We start from the raw sequence: 20945 nt of genomic DNA on the forward strand, positions 1-20945 counted from the left end.
ATCACTAGCTTTATTTAAAAACAGTATAGTAACATACTGTGGATAAAGCGGTAATTAATAAGAGAAAATAAGTTTTTCTTTTATTGTTCATTTTTCCCAAAAACAAGCAACTCAAGCATTATTTTAATAGATTCCTATAGCCATTAAAAGGGATTTATACCTGCATAAGTATCTAGTGAGAAACTACCAACCTGGGAAGATTTTCTGTACAGAAATATTGCAAGTTTAAGCGTAAGACCAAGGTGTAAGTAGCACCCAGTGTGAAACAATCATTGGGTGAACGGGTGTGTGACGACACGACTCAGCACAGTCCAGAGTAGGACAAGGTTTAAGACATAGAGGCGCACGTGACGACGTGCCCATAGGAACTGCCCCTTCCGTGGACCTACCTATTTTGATCCACCGGAAGGGTACAAGAAGCTAAATCGGAACCCAGTGATCTGATTAGCCACTTTAGAAATATACCAGTTTTGAGGATACAGGAAAAACAAGTTTTTTTGTGTTCTGCAAAACTCGGCCACACCCCGCAAGTCGTGTAGTTATGCGTTTCTGACCGTAAGCGAGTGGTGATTGAGTAGACATAACCTCGCAGAGTGGGCTTCACGCTTAAGTGCGGAATAGTGTCACTCTGCTGGGGAGGAGTGTTTTGGGATCCACTCAAGGACAAATGACCCACCGGTTTCTGCTAGCTGTGAACTTTTATTCCTGTTACAATGGGAAATAACGGGTCACACAGGGATGCCGTGCTAGTTAGGGAAGAATCAAGCCGACCTAAAGGGTCGGCAGCATTCATAATGTGCAGGAAGCACGGTGAACGAGCAGTTGTTTACCAAGAGAAATGGAAAAAGATGACACAGGGCAGCAAGTTAGAATTTCCCAGTGTTGGTAGTTTCGATCCAGAAGTCTTATCAGCAGTTAGATATCAGATATGTATGCTCTTGGCACTCAAGGAAAGAGTTGAACAGAATGAATGTCTAAACTTGTGGCAGAAGGAAAGTAACATTCAAAGGGAACATAGTTATTTGTCAGATGCAGATATAATCAGCCACAGGAATACGAATGTTACTATCACCCCATGTGTAAAAAATAAGGGAACAATTCAAGTCCAAAGTGAAACCAACAAAAACCTGAAAATGAATAACCTTTATACTGTTTCTACCCCCTATAAGCAAGGTACAGGCCCACAGGAGGAGTTCCCGACACCAGCCATCCCTTGTGAAGCTAGCGGAAAGGAGAGAAAGGCTGAGACAGTCCAAGCTGCTGCTGCCATCCTGGCCGAGGAGATGGCTGATGCCGGGAACACACTTGGAGACACAGGTAAGTACACACAACACAGCACAGAGATGGTTATTCCTGGGATGTTATTAGAAATAACTTGGTGAGGTGTCACAGGCAATTTGTGAAAGAGAAAATTGGAAAAATCAGAATTTAGTTTTAAACCAACATGCGACCTTTTAACAAGAAAATTCTTATGGGGTACTGGGTTGGTGGTGCTCCCAAAAGATTCAGCAGGATGACTGAATTAAATTCGGTGTCATAGGAGAGACATAGGGAGAACAAAAGGTTTTTGGGGCACACTTGAAATTTTAAGATAGTGAAAAGATGGTGTACACATGGGTGACATAAAATCTAACCTTTATTGATAACACTTTAAAAAGCATACAAGCACACGTCAATTAAGTACAAAGAACATTTTCAAGAGAGAATTGATTAAAGACATATATCAATCTGCATATGAGTATATCTATGGAGTTTATTTTATAATCGTAATATACAATGCAGACAAAAAACGAAATTGTAATGCTATAACCGTCAAGTGGGCGAAAATGGTTTAGCAGGGAATTTACCAGACCGTAATTATTTGAACAAGGCAAATCAACACAAGATAATATAATAATAGCATGCACATGAATGTTGCAGAGATTTGTAATGTGTGGTGGTCTTGCTTCAGACCCTCCTGTGACAACAAATAATGGACCCAAAAGTAATGATATACGTAACAGGTTTATATTACTATTGTTGAAGCGGGATTTAATGGGTAAAAGGAAAAATAAGAATGCCCTTCGTATACATCCGCTGCTTCTGCTGTCTGAGTGTGTGATACAGCACTGGATATTCCCTGATGGTCTCCCAGGAGGTACTGATCCAGCCAGTCGCTGCTTAGCTGCTGAGTTCAGATGGGATCAGGCGGCCCAGCGATGTATGGCTGTATATAGCATCAGATGAGAGAGCCTCAAAATGAAACTAAGAGCCAGTTGTCACTTCTGCTTTTCCCCGATGTGGCTCAGGAGAATGAGAGAGTGAGCGAGTCCAGATGAGAGATAATAATAGATTAGAATGAAAGAGGAAGGATCAGAAGGGTAAGGAGAGGTATGCTCTCAGAGTAATGGTATATGTGCCCACTGCTGGATTCAATGGGTTCGTGGTCACTTGAGACAGTAATGGGGAATACTGCGCACAATGCCACATGCAGGGGTGAGTAAGGTCTTTATAAATCATAAATCATAGTATGTGCAAGATATATCAATTCATCAGCAACATACATCACAGCATGTGGTTCAAGGTATGTATCAAGACAGTATAACCCAGCGTATTGGTTGAGGACACAAAATAGATGAAACCAAACCTCAGGAGATACAGATAGTGATTGTCAATTTAATTGCCTATTACTAAACAGCAGTAGTGGAAGGTTTTAAATTGGGGCAGTTGGTAATAATTCAATGGTAACAGCAATGAAGTGGGTAGGGGAATTGAAGAGATAGTATGGGATAGTCAATAAAACAAAACAACAATAGTGTGCAGTTAGATTTTAACCTGCGGGTCACATTAATAGCCGGAGCTCAATTTCTCATATAGTGGACACCTAATTATAGCGTGCCCCATATGGTATCGCATAGAGGTCCTGCTCAGTAGCGGTATTAGGACCAAAGGTCCCGCTCAGTGGCGGTCTCAGAGTGAATGCGCATCAGACACAGAGTCTGTGCGCCAGCGGTAATCTGTGAAATAGGAAGCAGATTACCTCGTATCAATGCCGGCAGTATCAGCGCGTGGGGAGATGAGCCGTGCGGTGAGAGCCTCCACCGTCTAAATCACACCGGCCGCGCTGCTCTGAGAAGGACTGCGCAGTCCTTCTCAGAGCAGCGCGGCCGGTGTGATTTAGACGGTGGAGGCTCTCACCGCACGGCTCATCTCCCCACGCGCTGATACTGCCGGCATTGATACGAGGTAATCTGCTTCCTATTTCACAGATTACCGCTGGCGCACAGACTCTGTGTCTAATGCGCATTCACTCTGAGACCGCCACTGAGCGGGACCTTTGGTCCTAATACCGCTACTGAGCAGGACCTCTATGCGATACCATATGGGGCACGCTATAATTAGGTGTCCACTATATGAGAAATTGAGCTCCGGCTATTAATGTGACCCGCAGGTTAAAATCTAACTGCACACTATTGTTGTTTTGTTTTATTGACTATCCCATACTATCTCTTCAATTCCCCTACCCACTTCATTGCTGTTACCATTGAATTATTACCAACTGCCCCAATTTAAAACCTTCCACTACTGCTGTTTAGTAATAGGCAATTAAATTGACAATCACTATCTGTATCTCCTGAGGTTTGGTTTCATCTATTTTGTGTCCTCAACCAATACGCTGGGTTATACTGTCTTGATACATACCTTGAACCACATGCTGTGATGTATGTTGCTGATGAATTGATATATCTTGCACATACTATGATTTATGATTTATAAAGACCTTACTCACCCCTGCATGTGGCATTGTGCGCAGTATTCCCCATTACTGGCTCAAGTGACCACGAACCCATTGAATCCAGCAGTGGGCACATATACCATTACTCTGAGAGCATACCTCTCCTTACCCTTCTGATCCTTCCTCTTTCATTCTAATCTATTATTATCTCTCATCTGGACTCGCTCACTCTCTCATTCTCCTGAGCCACATCGGGGAAAAGCAGAAGTGACAACTGGCTCTTAGTTTCATTTTGAGGCTCTCTCATCTGATGCTATATACAGCCATACATCGCTGGGCCGCCTGATCCCATCTGAACTCAGCAGCTAAGCAGCGACTGGCTGGATCAGTACCTCCTGGGAGACCATCAGGGAATATCCAGTGCTGTATCACACACTCAGACAGCAGAAGCAGCGGATGTATACGAAGGGCATTCTTATTTTTCCTTTTACCCATTAAATCCTGCTTCAACAATAGTAATATAAACCTGTTACGTATATCATTACTTTTGGGTCCATTATTTGTTGTCACAGGAGGGTCTGAAGCAAGACCACCACACATTACAAATCTCTGCAACATTCATGTGCATGCTATTATTATATTATCTTGTGTTGATTTGCCTTGTTCAAATAATTACGGTCTGGTAAATTCCCTGCTAAACCATTTTCGCCCACTTGACGGTTATAGCATTACAATTTCGTTTTTTGTCTGCATTGTATATTACGATTATAAAATAAACTCCATAGATATACTCATATGCAGATTGATATATGTCTTTAATCAATTCTCTCTTGAAAATGTTCTTTGTACTTAATTGACGTGTGCTTGTATGCTTTTTAAAGTGTTATCAATAAAGGTTAGATTTTATGTCACCCATGTGTACACCATCTTTTCACTATCTTAAAATTTCAAGTGTGCCCCAAAAACCTTTTGTTCTCCCTATGTCTCTCCTATGACACCGAATTTAATTCAGTATTCCTGGGATGTTGTCCAGTGGTGCAGAGGGAATACAAGTCTACCCTCTGCACACAGTGGAACCTCCTTGGGGACGGGGAGACAGGGATGAGGTAATGCCTGTAAGGGATAGCGACATGCACAATACGTGGACACGATTGGAACGTCATTCAATCATCTCAAATTTCCCTGATCCCAGCAAAGATCTGGCAAAGTGTCAAAAAAAAATTGTAAGGGAACGAGGAAATTCAGATGAGCCCACCAATAAGGATTGGCGATACATGTTGAGAGCTTGCCTCCCTTCACACATAGATGTCCCGAAATTCATTCGGGACAGTGGTGTGGAGGGCGATAAGATTTTAAATGAACAGGGCAACCAGGAAAATATACGCCTAATAAATATACAATTGGGTGTATATTTCCCTGCGACGGTTGAAAATATCCTGACGTTCACTATCAAACAAAAAGATGGTGAGTCTGCAAGCGGATATTTCAACCGTGCTTTGCAGGCGTTGCCAACACACTCTGGTATCCTCAACCCTAAGGACAACATACATCTTAAGGGAGTGATTGTCTCTGTGCTGATACAAGGTCTTTGGGAAAATTTGAGAACCAGCATAGAAACCATTTTCCCCAACTGCAGACAGATGACAATACATACTTTAAAGAAATCTGCTGTTGAACTAGACAAACGATTTATGACAGAAATGCAGACAAACGGCATGCGGAAACTGATAACAGCCGATAGTCACACTTGTAGTAAGGATCCAATCAAAAACATACAACACCAAAGGCCAGACACGGTAAGACGGAAACAAACCGTATGTTTCAACTGTGAAAACAAAGGACACCTAGCCAGACATTGCAGGGTAGGTAACCATAGGAAACATAACACATATGTAAGTGACTGGGAGACACAATGGGAGGAGACAGGTAGGTCTCAACACATAGCCATAGCCCCACCTAGTAGCCAACGCCGCCCTAAGCATGACACATATATGCAAACAGGGAGTAGGACATACATACACCCCACAACCAGGTAACATGACACAATATCTGAAGGAGGAGCCTCAGATATGGGTAAGTGTAATGGTTTAAACGCTAAAGTTTTTCTTTTAATTAAACCCGTTAACAACATTCCCTCCTGATCTAGGTTGTGCCAAGCAAATGGCAGTTACAATTGGGGTAACAGGAAAGGTGCAGCATTACCCATTGGTAAAGCAAATAGAGATCATAATCGGGCCCTTGCATATCAAATACTCTGTCTTATTGAGTGCAGCGGCTGCGATTGACCTTCTAATTACAGAACTACCTTGAAAAATAAGTTATGTCTGCTTCTGGGCTCCAGAGGCTTCATAACTTACGAGACAACAGGACCAGTATGCACGAACTAGATGCAAAATCGTTAGATATACCCCCATGACTAATGCTGCACTGTACTGTTATAGATATATATTTTTTTTAACACATCTAAGGTAGCTAAAAACTACAGCACAAATACCGAGTTCCCTTTGAACTAAAGATGGGCAGGACACAGGATTAATGGCAATGATAGCTTCAATAGAAACCCATTTAAAAACAGAGAACATAGCGCCCCAAAGTACAGCTTCACCATTTTGAAACATGAAGTCGAGCTGGAAAAGTACCCAGTGAAATAACAAGGTTCCCAAAAGAGAACCTTTTAGCTAATACCCCTAGACACGGCCCATAGTCACAACCCCACTGGGTAAGAGAAAGGAAGGAGGGCTTACAGATCAGAACAGGAGTTGAAAAGGGTGAGAACCAAACAGTTGAGAGCCAATTCCCCCATAGTGCCAAATCCTGGTGTCATCCAAATAAAAGAGAAATTTCTGTTGCAATAAATGTACAAATTGCTGTCATTAATTTTTCTACCCTTTTGATTTTTTTTTCTTTTTCCATTTTTCCTCCTACCCTTCTGTTCCAGAAACTTTAGAGAGCCACAAAGCCTCTCCCCCAGGTCTTGCAGGATTGCACACTGTCCTTACAGCCCACAAATGGTTTGATACCGATACAATGGGTCAATGATTGTTATGTCCTTACTTATCCACAACCCCAGCAGATGGCGATAGACAACTTCTGGTGTATCCTCCTGAAGCAGGACATAAGGTATCGCAGGACAGATTGCAGTTGTGCCTGAACGGGGGGGGGGGGGGGGAAGGGGGGAATCTGGGACACGTTAGTAACCACAACCCCACAAATGATAGAAAAGCAGTTTGAAAAATCTGTCGCACACCCAGCAGAGAAATACCTATTATGAATATGCAGTACCCCATAAAACAGCACGAGTGGACAAGAGAGTAGTCACACTATCTTTCAGTAAATTTTGAACAAAGTCCCAGTAACCTTAAGCATTGCTCCTTACGTTACCCAGGGCAACCACAGCCACCATCTTGTGAAAAGCAGTCCAAGAAGTGCACAAAGCATTCCCCTTCAACAGAGAATGAAAAGGGTTGTAAAACGCATTTACATATGAATAGGTGCAATCACAAAACCCATGTCCTCACAGACAGATGTGGATAGTAAAGAATGAGAAACAGGCCTGATTACAGCCTTTGCCCTGGGTATGACTGACACAAGAGACCATGTGATTTGGAATACTAGACATCTGCTGAGTGTGCGACAGATATAGTGACTTAAGAAACCTGGTGATGCCAGCCTGACCAATGTCGTACTGCAGTGTACAATTAAACCCAGTTACTCGAGCACTTCCTACTTGTCTACACAGTGTAGTTGCCATAGCACTACCGGTAAACAAGACTGAGGATGTGGTGTTGGGGTGTGTTTTAACTGGTTATGCTCCTCATATAGTCTGGACACTCCTAAAATTCTGCCTAAACGTAAGAAAAATATTCACCAGCCAAGTTCACTAAATGGGAACTTGCATTGATGAATATTATAAATGTTACCAGTAACATGGGTAATATTGTAAACCCAGCAACACTCTTACCAGGTGTGCCCTTCAAGGCACAAAGGGTGGGGGGTTGATGCTGAGGTTGCTGGAATGGTGGAAGTTAGTGGGAGCCTAGATGAATATGATTGCATGACATGTTTGAATCAGACCTTTGCAGCATGCCCCCAAAGGGTGGTAACAACCCATTGGAAGAGGTAATTCATTTTTTTCCCTCTCTCTCTTTCCACAACACTGAGATGGGAAAATTGTACACTGGCTATACCGTAATAGATGGAGAAGGCATAGTAGAGGCTGGACCCCTTGGACGTCTCACTCAGCAACAGCAGCCTCATTAGTAGTGCTGCGGGCTGAGAGAAAAACAGCCAATATTTATGCCGACTCCAAGTATGTTTGTTGGGGTAATGCAGAAGATTTTGGGCCCTATGGCGCCTCAGAGATGTTTGTTTCAGTAGCTGGCACTCCAGTGGCGCAAGCGTTGTAAGTTCAAAAGATTCCTGACAGCCACACAGCTGCCGGACAGAGTGGCTGTTATCAAGTGTAAAGCCCACACCTTCGATAAGGATTCAGTGTCACTTGATAATGAACATGCTGGCAAGGCAGCTGGGTGAGCCATTCGCTCTGCGGATAATGTTTGTGTTCCCCCTGTAAATGTCAGTGTATTCACATAGAAATGCAAGATTTGTGTCCCCTGCAGGAGAAAGCAGTCTGGAAGCCGAAGGGATGTGGACAGGAATAGAAAGATGGACAAGGAAAACCAGTGACTCTGAGAACATGCCAAACTGTAATGGCAGAGATAGCCCATGGCCTGACTTGTCTTGACAGGGAAGGTATGTGGAAATTGGTCCAACTTACTGGTGTGCCCACAGACAGGTAAGATGACAAGGTCATGCCTTACTTGTCTGGGGAAAGACACTGGAACGGCTGTTCCCACAGAGCCATCTCCACATCCCTCCTCCAGCAGGAACCTCTGCAGGTAATACAAATTGACTTTGTACAGTCCACTCTAAAAGCGTTTAGATATATTTTTTTTATGTGTTGATGTTTTGTGTGTATAGATATGGTAGCCCAGAAACACCCGTAAAAGTTTAAGACAAGTGTAAACTCCTAGGGACTGATGGTACACCCCACATTCTCTGCCAACCCCAACTAACCACTAAGGTGGAGAAGGTGAAGGGTACTATCAAGAACAAACTGGGTAAAGTTATAGCTGAAAGAGAATTGCTATGGCCAGGGGCACTGCCCATTGTGCTGCATAGTAGTAGAATCACTCTCAGGACTCCACCTCATTTGTCCCCATCGAAACATTGCCTGGCTGGCAGCCATACGTTATGGAAATCCCACAAAAAGATCCTAGACCCAACCACGAACTGACCCGTGTGTCAAATATAATACAAATGATGTGTCCACACCTTGAAAACTACAGCAAAAGGACTTTGTTGACACCTGTTGCGAACTATCATAACCATGAACCAGGAGATGTTGTTGTTTCCCATGCTTTTCCATATACAGGTTGCTTGATAGACCTTTGAAAAGAACCACCCCAAGTCTTGTTGACCAGCACTACCTCAATAACAAAGTCGCAGAGAGAGAGATTCGGGTACGTTCGTCCTACTGCCAAAAGACCAGAAACCCAGAAGGCCCTTACATTCAAGAGCGAAAGAAAGAAATCGCTAGAGGCATCATTTCGGGAGGACTGGAGAGCAGCTAAGGTCAAGCAACCTGCACAAGCTACAAAAAAGACTGTGACACACCCCACTGGTAACAGGTTGGAGGGATCACTAACAAGTTTTTTTCCCCGTTTTTCTCCATTATTTTGGGTCCTATTTTTGTCTCTCCCCCCCACTATCCGTTCTTATCCACAAAGTGAAGCATACTGCTTTCGCACTGCCCCCAGGTATTGGGCAGATGATACAGAGTTCTGAGAGTGTGTTACCCGTCCCAGTTTAGGTCAAGATAGAATCTCTAAGCTTGACACGTTACCCAGGACCGGATGTTTTTTTTTTTTTTTTTTAATTCATCTTTATTCAAAAATTTATATACGTACAAACAATCAATCAACGTACAACATTTAAACACGACATGTACATATTTTCATTACAATAAATACATAGGAAAATTTCCTTGTTACTGCGTCAACCCATTATGCATAGTTATCTCGAATTCTTTTCTTTGCAACCCTATCTTCCCTCTCCCTTTCTCCCCCTTTTCGGTTCCTTGGTAGTCTACTTTGAATAAGAAAAGGACATTCAGAGGAATAAGTAAATTAATAAGTAAAAAAAAAAAAAAATAACTAACCTTCCCATTTAGTGCTATCTTTGAAAATCTTACTTAAACTATTTTATTAATATATTATATATATATATATATATATATATATATTTATACATTGTTTAGTGAAAGGTTGTTTTAACCTAGACATTTCTGCCCTTAACATTATAAGTGCATATTAGTGTATAAAGTATAAAAGTGATTAGAGGAGTATTTTTTCTTATTTCTTATATCCCCTTTTTTTTTTTTCTTTTTTTTTATTATCAATGTACTATATAGGTACAGTATTTAGTGAAGGAGTGTTTCGACCACAACATTGTGGTTAATTCAATGTTTATATGTGCTACTAGTAAAAATATATCCTTAATTATCCGTGAGAACCCCATATAGACCAATATATACCTCTCAAGTTAAAAGTGTTTGTTGATAATAATATTTTGAATAGTACCATTTCCCCCATATATCATAAAATTTATTAATTGACCCTCTTGACAGGTACATGTACTTTTCGTGCTCCATATTGTGGTTTACCTGACCTATCCATTCATGAATACGTGGCCCACTTGTCCCCATCCACGAACGGGCAATCACCACTTTAGCGATAGCACACAAATTTATCGCAAGCTGTCTAACCTCTACTGGCATAGAATTCGTAGGCCATACTCCGAGAATGAACCCCAAGGGTGCTAAACATTGACTTGGAACCCCTACTGCCGTCAAAATTTTTCCCACTCCCTTCCAGAATGCTTGTAGTCTTCTGCATTCCCATAGGAGATGCCAGAAGTTGCACCCCAGCTCTTTACATTTTGGACAACTGTTACGATTATTTTGAGAGAATTTGCTGATCCTCTCCGGAGTTAGGTAGGTTCTATGCAAAATATTCAATTGTATCTGCTGGATTCTAAGTGAATTAGTAGCCAAAACAGGGACCTGTAACGCCGTTCTCCAATTTTCTGTGTTTACGCCCGGGATATCAATCGTCCACTTTTCAGCTAATCCACCCAATTCATCACTGTAAGTGTTTTCTAACAGGTATCTATAACATTTTGATAAACGCTTGTTACTACTCAATTTTTTAATAAATTTTTTAATTGGGGGCTCAATAAGATTAATGACTGTATCCCTATTATGCTGAAAGAGAGCGCTCCTCAGCTGCAAGTACCTATAAAACATACTTTTAGGGAGTGAAAATTCATTTTGTAGTTGGGAAAAAGATTTCAGATCATTATTTACATATACCTGCCCAATAGAACTAATTCCATATTGCCCCCATATCCTTCCACCCTGTTGTGTATTTAATATTTTTAGAGGGTCAATTGAGAAGAGATATGTATCAGGATCTACTCCCTCGTACTCAGTTGTTTTGCATATCCATTTCCATATACTTCTAGCTTGTTTGAGTATCGGGGGGTATCTTTGGTGCCCCTCCTTCAACAGTATTGCCTGTAGTGGCGTATGCCCAGGAACCGTGCTGTGGATAAGCCTCGCGACTTCCCCTGAGTATTCATCTTCCTTCACCCAGGCTATTAAGTGGACCAATTGGGCCGCATAGTAGTACAGTTTAAAATTGGGCATAGCAAAACCCCCACCGGATCTCTCTCTAGTCATAGTAGACATTTTAATTCTGGGTGTTTTATTTCTCCATACAAATGATGATATTATATAGTTAATTTTTCTGAAAACCTCCGCCTTTAAAAGAATAGGGGACTGTGAGAATATATAAAGTAGCTTTGGCAGGATCACCATTTTCACCAGGTTTACCCGTCCTATTATGGTTAACGGGAGTCTCTGCCAGCTTTTACACCTAGTTTTAATTACCTCTATAACGGGGTCAAGATTTTCCTTAGAATAATCCCTTGAATTTTTGGAAATAATTATCCCCAGATATTTAAATCTCTCAACCCTGGGAAGACCTATGTTGCTATCTATTACGCCGCCCTCTTCCAGATTTGTTATCAGCAGATGTGATTTGTTGTAATTTATTGTTAGGCCAGAATATTGCCCAAATTCTTGCATACTCTCTATTACCATTGGTAGCTGGTTTAGATGGTCGGACAATCCTACCAAAAGGTCATCCGCATATAGGGAAATAATATTCTGATTCCAACACTCTCTCCTTCCCTCGTTGCCCAACATTGCTCTCAATTTACAGGACCCAGGACCGGATGTTTGATAGTAATAATACCAGCATACTCAAAAGTATACCAAAAAGAGAGACAACCAAGAATTCAAGGGTCTGTTGTCACAAACAATGCCTACCAAAGGATGCCATATCTGAAAAACAATTGTATATAGTGTAACCTCCCCTGTTTTTATTTTTATCCCAAAAATTGTACATTATCCTTCGTCACCCTGAGTAGATTGTTCGATAAATGTGGCCCCTCATTTATCCATGATCCTGGATTGGCCAAAGAGCAGATGGTTTACTCCCCTCATATGTTTAATTCAAAGATCCCAAAATTATTGTTAGGATTATGAATTTCTGTGTTTTAGGAAATATTTTTGTACTGTGACAGTTTTGTATTTACTGTCAAAGGGTGGACTGTTAAAGTCGAGTTACACACACTCCATTTTAGGATAGTATGGCCGCCATTTTGGTTCGCAGAGTTGCGCAAATAAAGTATACATACCCGAGTCTGTGTGACAAAGTGGACCAGAAGCGCAGCCATACTATTACACATAAATTCATAATACCATACTTACACCAAATAAAATATAGTTAATTAAAGGTTTAGAGCGCTACACATAGTTTAATCAGCATTACATACTTCTGGCTGTATAATGTTTGGTACCGTTACGTTCCGTTTTTCATGCGCAGTACTCCGGTCGTTGCGAAGTTTTCGCAACTCACATGGTCCGATAATTACGGACAAAAAGCTATATTTCAAGGACTATTTCTGTTAAAATGTTTCTGACAAAAGAATCTAGATATAACCGGTTATTGTTGCTGTTTACGACCCCCGACAACGATGCCAACACACAAAGGACACTGAAGTACCCCCCCCCCCCCCCCTGCACCAATCCTTATTGGGTGCAGTATTTTGCTACTTGATATTTGAACCTGTGATCAATGGAAACGGCCTTTGTTTGTAAACTATAAAGATAGCTATCCCTGAGCTGGCTGGGGCTCTCTCTTTTTTTTGGCACTACATCTCTCCCCTCATCCTGACCGGGCTAAGTTCAATTTGAACATAGCGAGCTCCGACCGGACTGCGCTGCGATATTTCTACAAGTATATGATGGTAAAATTTGTATTCCTGTTCTGTGTAATGTGGCTGGTTATAGTTGTATCTGTTTCTGTTCCTCTGTTAGTGTTTTAAAGTATACTTATTATTGTTAGATAATTGTATCACGTGTTACCCTGTATTTTCTTTTTTCTGTAATCCCCTTTTGTCCGCTAGGGACTAAATACACTATTTAAGGAGAATCTATCTCCTCACTTGTTATAACGTGGTCTCGTCTAATTATTCGCATCTAGCGATAAGGTGTATTACGGACCTTGTCCTTAAAGTGTATTCGCAGATTAGAGACTAAGTACTGCGAAGGGATCTCCTATTACTGCATTGATTCATCCGTGTACAATACACGATAAAGGTACGCTACGCTGCGCTACGTTTTGTTCGCATGTAGCTAGGAATAAAGGGTATGCAAGTTACGGAAAAAGTACGTAACCTACGCTTTTCACTTATTGTTCTTTGGTCATATAAATATCAGTATTGATACACAGTATATCAGATCATCTGTCCTTGCGGTTTATCCTACATAGGAAAAACGGAACGTCCCTTTAAAGAGCGCATGACTGCCCATAGGTCGTCCATCCGCAAGGCACTGGAGAAGGGTAGCAGTGACCAACCGGTCTCTAGGCATTTTTTAATGGCTAAACATAGCTTAGCATCCTTGAAATATAGGATGATTGACCACGTACCTGCCTCTATTCGAGGGGGAAATCGTGGTCTACAACTGTTAAAATGCGAGGCGAGATGGATCGCTAGGTTGGGCACAGTAGCCCCCAAAGGGCTTAATGAATACTCTGGCATTAATGTGTTGTTGTAATGAACCATTAGAGGGGTGTGCAATATTATGAGAAATAATTATTGATAGCCTTTATTGCTGTGTATGTCCTTGTTGTAATTATATATTTGCACTATCTTTTTATTTATATATATTTTTTACACTTTTTGTCTGTCTATTTTCTCATGATTATTTTTATGACAAATCTTTTTTATAAATATATTTATGATATATCATGTAACTTATTACAGTTTTTTGATGTATTGCCTTATATACACATATGTTGATTTAAGGTGCATGATGATGGGAGGACACGCTGGGTGTCGGCATACGTGGATGTGTGCAGCCACTCAGTGTGGACTTACTTGATTCACACAGCTGGGTCTAGAGGCGGTGCATATCGCCGTCCACATGACGCAATATCCACTAGGGGGTATATAAGAATGTTGGTGTCTTTGTATTATTGAGCCTGATGATAATACTGTCGTATTGAAACGTTGCTGAGATGCTTCAATAAACCTTTACTGCACGTTGAAAACTGTCTGGAGTGCTGTGTTATTGCAAGAACGTCTACATACCCTTTGGACGAGGTCACCCAACGAGTAGCAGACATTCGGTGGTTGTGCCCGGCCCTCCCAAGTATATATATATATATATATATATATATATATACGGTACTTGTGTAGTTTCACGGCGCCCGATATATCGGATGCGATATCGGCCGCTATATCGGATGCAATATCGGCCAATATATCGATGTGAGCCGATGCAAGTTTTTACCTGTTCATAACCCCACTATCAACTACGCATGGAGTTGATGTTATATAGTGTGGCGAGCGCAGCGAGCCACCGAGCCCGAAGCATGGCGAGCGGACGCGGATTACTGCGATCGCCACACTATATAAAATCAACTCCATGCGTACCATATATACACATATATATATATATATATATATATATATATATATATATATATATATCTAGAAAGACAGTGTGGGCGCTCCAATAGTGCAAATTACCAATTTTTATGGAAAAACAGTTTATTAAAAGCACGGTACAAGGCAGAAGATGGGATCATGTACCATAAGCGGCGGCTCACAAATTGCCGCAGGTTGACAGCATAGGAATAGTATTTTTCAATACAGCAGGGTAATCCTTCCCCGTCGGCTCACAATCACAGTCACGTTGACGCTAGGCCACGTCCCTACGCGTTTCGTCACGATGGACTGGCTGGCCTAGCGTCAGAGGGCTGGCCTAGCGTCAGGTGTGCTCCTCTTAAATATACAGCATACAGGTCCACACATCTATGTCTATCATTGCACCTGTGCTTGATTTCAAACTTTACAAACTGGCCATTTCTACAGCGCTTGTGGTTGCCACTAACAACACATAATAAAAAACATTTTATTTTATGACATCACTATGTCTAAAACGATGCACCTATATGTGTATCATAAAAATGATAAATTTTTTTTACTTTTCTCATAAAAAACATATACGCATAAAAAGTATATAAAACAAATATAGAACAAATATACATGTATATCAGCGAGATATAAGGCATAACAATCAGCAAAAATGGGGAATACTGATAGTAATGTGAATGTGTCGACTGGTGTATGTTGACACATATCCAATCTAACAACCAAACAGACCAACTTATCTTTATAATTGGACTCAGCTAACTACAAGATGGTATCATAAGATCTTGTACATCTATAAACTTCAAAACATTCTTTATCATGAAACAATGATTAAATGATTAAGAATGGGTCTATGTATGACAAAGAGACAGTTCTTTTGTCAGTACTTTCAAACAGGTTTATTGCGAGACTCTATTTTAAAAAAGGAGTGATTTCTATCCCTTCATTAAGTCCCACGGGACTTAGTGTGTCTAACATATAAATCCAGTACGATTCTTTCTGCATAAGTAGCTTGCCTCGATTTCCACCTCTGATATCAAGGAGGACGTGTTCAAGACCCATGAACTTCATTCCCGATGGGTCACCTGCCTGACATTTCTTAAAGTGACGGGGGACACTGTGTGACATAATACCATTTTTTATATTCCGGTAATGCTCTAAAATTCTTATCTTTAGCATTCTTTTAGTTTGCCCTACATACCTCTTACCACAGGGGCATGTAAGGAGATACACTATGGGCCTTATTTTGGTTCATTCTTTCTGACAAAATCCTTCTTAGATGGACAAAACCATGTGCACTGCAGGGGGGGGCAGATGTAACATGTGCAGAGAGAATTAGATTTGGGTGAGTAATTTTAATTCTGTGCAGGGAAAATACTGACTGCTTTATTTTTACACTGCAATATAGATCTCACTTTGAAGTAAAACTCCACCCAAATCTAATTCTCTCTGCAAAAGTAACACCTGCCCCACCTGCAGTGCACATGGTTTTGCCCATCTAAGAAGGATTTTGTCAGAAAGAATGAACCAAAATAAGGCCCTATATGTGTAGTCATATAGTTCATGAATCCTTTAATGCTTAATTCTTTTTTATTTTTGGATTCGATTTTCTTTATTCCCTTTAAACTGTGGGCGCACTTTACACTTCCCACAAAATCCTTGTGGTGATGGCAGTTGTTGTATAATTTTTATAGACTCTTTTTGTAAAAGACTCGGAGCTAGGCGGCTTTTTAACGTACTGGCACGTCTGAAAATCACTTCAGGTCTGTTAGAGATTTTTTCTTGTAAGTAGGTGTCCATTTTAATTACTGGCCAATGGCGTGATAGGACTCTCCTAATTTCTTCATGCTTTGTATTAAATTTAGTGATGAATGGGCAAAATAATACCTTTTTGTTCTTTTTGTCAGATTTATATTGTAGCAGCTCTTTCCTTTCTAGTTCTCTACATTTGGTTATCGCTGCTTGAATCAGGTTCTCCGGGTAGCCTTTTTCCCTAAACCTGCTGCAATAAGTGTCTACTTGGCTGTCAAAAAGTTCAAGGCTGCTACAATTACGACGCATATATATATATATATATATATATATATATATTGTATATATACACAAGTAATGGATGGTTGGCACTCTGGATATTGCAGTTTTCAGAGAAATGCTGCGGTGCCTTCCCCGAGGGTAATACAGCAAGATGTTTTCACTCCCTAAGGCCGGTGAGGGCTCCTTGAAGCAAAAGAATAGGCGGCACTCCACGGACTTGTCAAAAAAATCAACTTATACAGTATTTAAAGCATGAAATAGGTGGGACAATGTTTCAAAACCCGGAGGTTTTTTCTTCAGGTCCACTTTTTTAGCATAAGTATAGCAAGAAACATCATGTTTTGTCAACCTTCTTGCTATACTTATGCCAGGAGGCTGGGCGATGAGGCATGATAGGGGTATGTGGGCGACACAGCGTCAGTGGCTCCCCAGTGGTGGAAGTTACGGTTCAGGAGAGCAGGAAGCTGGGTAGTGATAGGGGTGTGTGGGCATACGGGGGACTAAAGAGGAGCGTGGTGGACATTGTGCAGCTTCTGCCAGTGGGTGAGGGTCCAGCAAGGCAGCACAGGAGTACAGGATGGTGCTCCTGAGTCAGTGTCTCCTCCTTCTGGGTGGGAGTTAGGGTGCATGAGAGCAGGAGTCTGGGTGGTAAAGCATGATAGGGGAATGTGGGCAACACAGGGTGAGCGGGTGCCCACTGGCGGAAGTTACGGGGCAGGAGAACAGGAGGCAGGGCAGTGATAGAGGTGTGTGGGCATGAGGGGTAGTAAAGGTTTTTGGCTGTTGTAGAGTAGGGATGGGAATTGGTGCAGATGCCATCAATGGTTAGCATTGATGGCGATTTTGCACCCTGCCATCGATAGTAGTAACATATTATTTGGATAACCATCGATTGCTGTAGCTATCGATGGTCATCCATTATATCTGACTGAATAGGCCGTGGGTCAATCATAACTCGGTGGCGGGACTTCCGGGTGTGGGAGGCGGAGCTATGCTCCATGTCCCGGCCCCTTAAAAAATTGGAAACTTGATCGGTTCTTCTTTACCATTGATGTAGGAAAACCATCTGGTCCTCCCACATCGATGGCAAAAGTATTCAACATCGGCCATAAACCATCGATGATTTGAAATCATTGATGCTCGATGGGCATCTCTAGAACTGGAAGAGTGTGGGGGACAGTATGCAGCTCCCGGCAGTGGGTGAGCGTCTCCTCCCACTGGAGGGAGTGAGGGTGCATGAGAGCAGGAGGCTGTATAATAGTGGTATGTGGGCAAGACATTGATAAAAGTTGTGGTGCTGGTGCAAAGGACCTTGGGGACACTTCTGGCAGTGGGGGAACCTGCAACACGGCAGCTAGGGCCGGATTTCCCACCTAGGGGCGGCACTTGCTTGTGGCGGTACAGGATCCCCCATTCTCACGGGGGTATGTGAAATGCGGGAGCGGGGTCGCGGGGGTATGCTGAGGAAGGTAATGGCCGGAAGGGGGTCAGAGGGGTCTGCAAATTGCGGGAGGGGGGTGCGGGGATCTGCGATTAGCCGGAGGGGGTGGGGGTCCGCAAATCGCGGGAGGGGGCGCGGGGGGGGGGCTTGAATCGCGGGAAGGGGGGTCCGCAAATTGCGGGAGGGGGGTTGTGGGGGTCAGTGAATTGCGGGAGGGGGGTTGTGGGGGTCCGTGAATCGTGGGAGGGGAGCGGGGGGTGCCGTGAATCAAGGGAGGGGGGCGCACATGGGGGTGCGGGGGTCCACGAATCGCAGGAGGGGGGCTCAGGGGGTCATGAATCACTGGAGGGGGGGTCATGGGGGGGGCGCAAATCGCGGGAGTGGGGGTGCAGGGGGTCCCGCGAATCGTGGGAGGGGGGGACCGGGGGGTTCCGCGAATCGCGAGAGTGGGGGGAGTTGCGGGGGGCCCGCAAATCACGGGAGGTCACGGGGGGCCCTCTGCCACCCGCTCCACTACACTGATGCCCACCAGCCCTTTTCCAGCAACTAATGGCATGCTACAGGTGGCATGCAACATTGAAAAGCACCTACAATGAGATCGGATGCGTTGTCACATTGTATTGCGATGTGACATCGCATCTGATCGCACAAGTGTATTGGCACCATAACTGGGCACTGCAGATCCCATGTTGCGCTATTCAAGTAATTTGATAACAATAATATTAATAATAATAATAACAATAAAATAACATGAAATTTGGATTTACATGAGAGTAAATGAGAAATATTCCTGATTTCTATAATGCTTAATATTGCTTTACTAGGTGATTCATCGGAGGTTGTAAATCGCGGGAGTGGGGGTGCGGGGGGTCCCACGAATCACGGGAGGGGCGCGGGGGTTGCCGCAAATTGTGAGAGGGGGGGAGTTGCGGGGGGCCCGCGAATCGCGGGAGGTCACGGGGGGCCCGCAAATTGCGGGAGGTCACGGGGGCCCGCGAATCATGGGAGGGGGGGTCGCGGGTGTCGGGGGGGGGGTGCTGGCAGGGGGGGGGTGCGGGAGTAATGGTGAATGGTGGCTGTGGAGAAATGGTGGATGGTGGGCATGTACTGTAGCCCTGGCTGGGCGGGGGAGGTGATGTCAAGGGGGTGGGGTGAGTAGAACACTGGTCTTTTCCTTAGGGGGGGCAGGTTTGTGTATAACGCTGGGCAGGAACGTTATACATATAGAACACTGGTCTTTTCCCTAGGGGGCGGATTTGTGTATCCCGCTGGGTGGGAATGTTATATACACAGGGGATAAGTGACAGATCTGGCTAAATATATAAGAGATTTGGACTGAGTAACAGGTACAATTTGCTATTGTGCATAGAAAGAAATGATACAAAATCTCTCTATATTCTTAGATGAAAAAAGACTTCTGGTTACTTACATTGGCACACAGGCGGGATACCATCCCACACTCCATCAGCTGTACATTTTCTTTGCGAGTTCCCAATTAAATTATATCTATAGAAAAAGAAATACTTATTACTGTACCTCCAGAATACAAGAGAAGTACTGAAATACAAAATATGCAGTATATAATAACTCATGGGGGGTAAATTGGGGGCAGCCACATCTTAGAGCATGTGCTTATGTATTACCGAGAGGGCATTCCTAGTACTAAATCAAGTAAACAGTGCAAATAAAACCCGGTAATGATCCAACCTGTGGCTGTTTATAAGGGATACTCAGCCCTTAATGACAAAGAAAACTATTTTTATAATTTAAACAGCGCTTTTGGACCAACTGAAATGAATTTTATAGATTTCACTCCTTTTTCTTAAATCAAAAAAACATTTATTCACATAATTACACAAAAGAAAAAAGTTTCCACCGGCCGGTAGAGATATTAAAATAAAGATTTACAATAAAACTGCATTACTATGCATATACTTAATATGATCTATACTATTGACCATTTCACATATTTCATTAGGCTAGCATCTTATGCATAAGAAATAGGTTTTATGCTAATATTTGTTAGTACATAAGCAAAGTATAGATTGAGTTAGGTGCAAAGAGCTTCCTTGTAAAAAAAATTCCATTTTTAACTGGGCGGTTAAGAAATTGTTGTTACAGTGTATAAATAATGTAATTGCTTAGTAGCAATGCCTTTCCCTAGAACTCCAGACTCATTAAAAATCTGTTCAATTACATTTGACTTTGTGTAGCTGTCCCCTGCATCACCGAAAATCACCCTATAGTTGAATGCTTTTAAATAAATAAATAAAAAAACTGTCCAGGGGAATTCCTCACGCTATGCATGGCATGTTATGAATTTAACCACCTAGTTGGTCCTACAGCTCAGTAAAAGAGAGAACAAAAGGTCCATTAACCAAGATAAAATGATTTTGGTTTCCAGGTGTGGATTCCACTCATCTCATAAGAATGAGATGCGTTCACATATCTTTTTGCTTTTCGTCAATGGATTTCAATCTGAATAGTGATTGTAATCCATTGCTAAAAAGCAAAAATATAACTTTTTGGGGAAACATCTCATTTATTTGAGGTGAGTGGAACGTGGAGTCCACATCTTTAATCTAAAATAAATGTATATTGGTTAATGGACTCTGTTCTCTCCCCGAG

At 42.3% G+C, this 20945-nt stretch overlaps 2 pseudogenes; one reads left to right on the forward strand and one right to left on the reverse strand.

Annotated features, from left to right (window-relative positions):
* Positions 1 to 2097: 2097 nt before the first annotated feature.
* LOC146060797 (5S ribosomal RNA) lies at positions 2098 to 2214 on the reverse strand (annotated as a pseudogene).
* A 1816-nt stretch (positions 2215 to 4030) lies between these two features.
* LOC146060798 (5S ribosomal RNA) lies at positions 4031 to 4147 on the forward strand (annotated as a pseudogene).
* Positions 4148 to 20945: the final 16798 nt, after the last annotated feature.

The sequence above is a fragment of the Crinia signifera genome, chromosome 2 (assembly GCF_055691185.1).
Source record: "Crinia signifera chromosome 2, ASM5569118v1, whole genome shotgun sequence".
Taxonomy (NCBI): domain Eukaryota; kingdom Metazoa; phylum Chordata; class Amphibia; order Anura; family Myobatrachidae; genus Crinia; species Crinia signifera.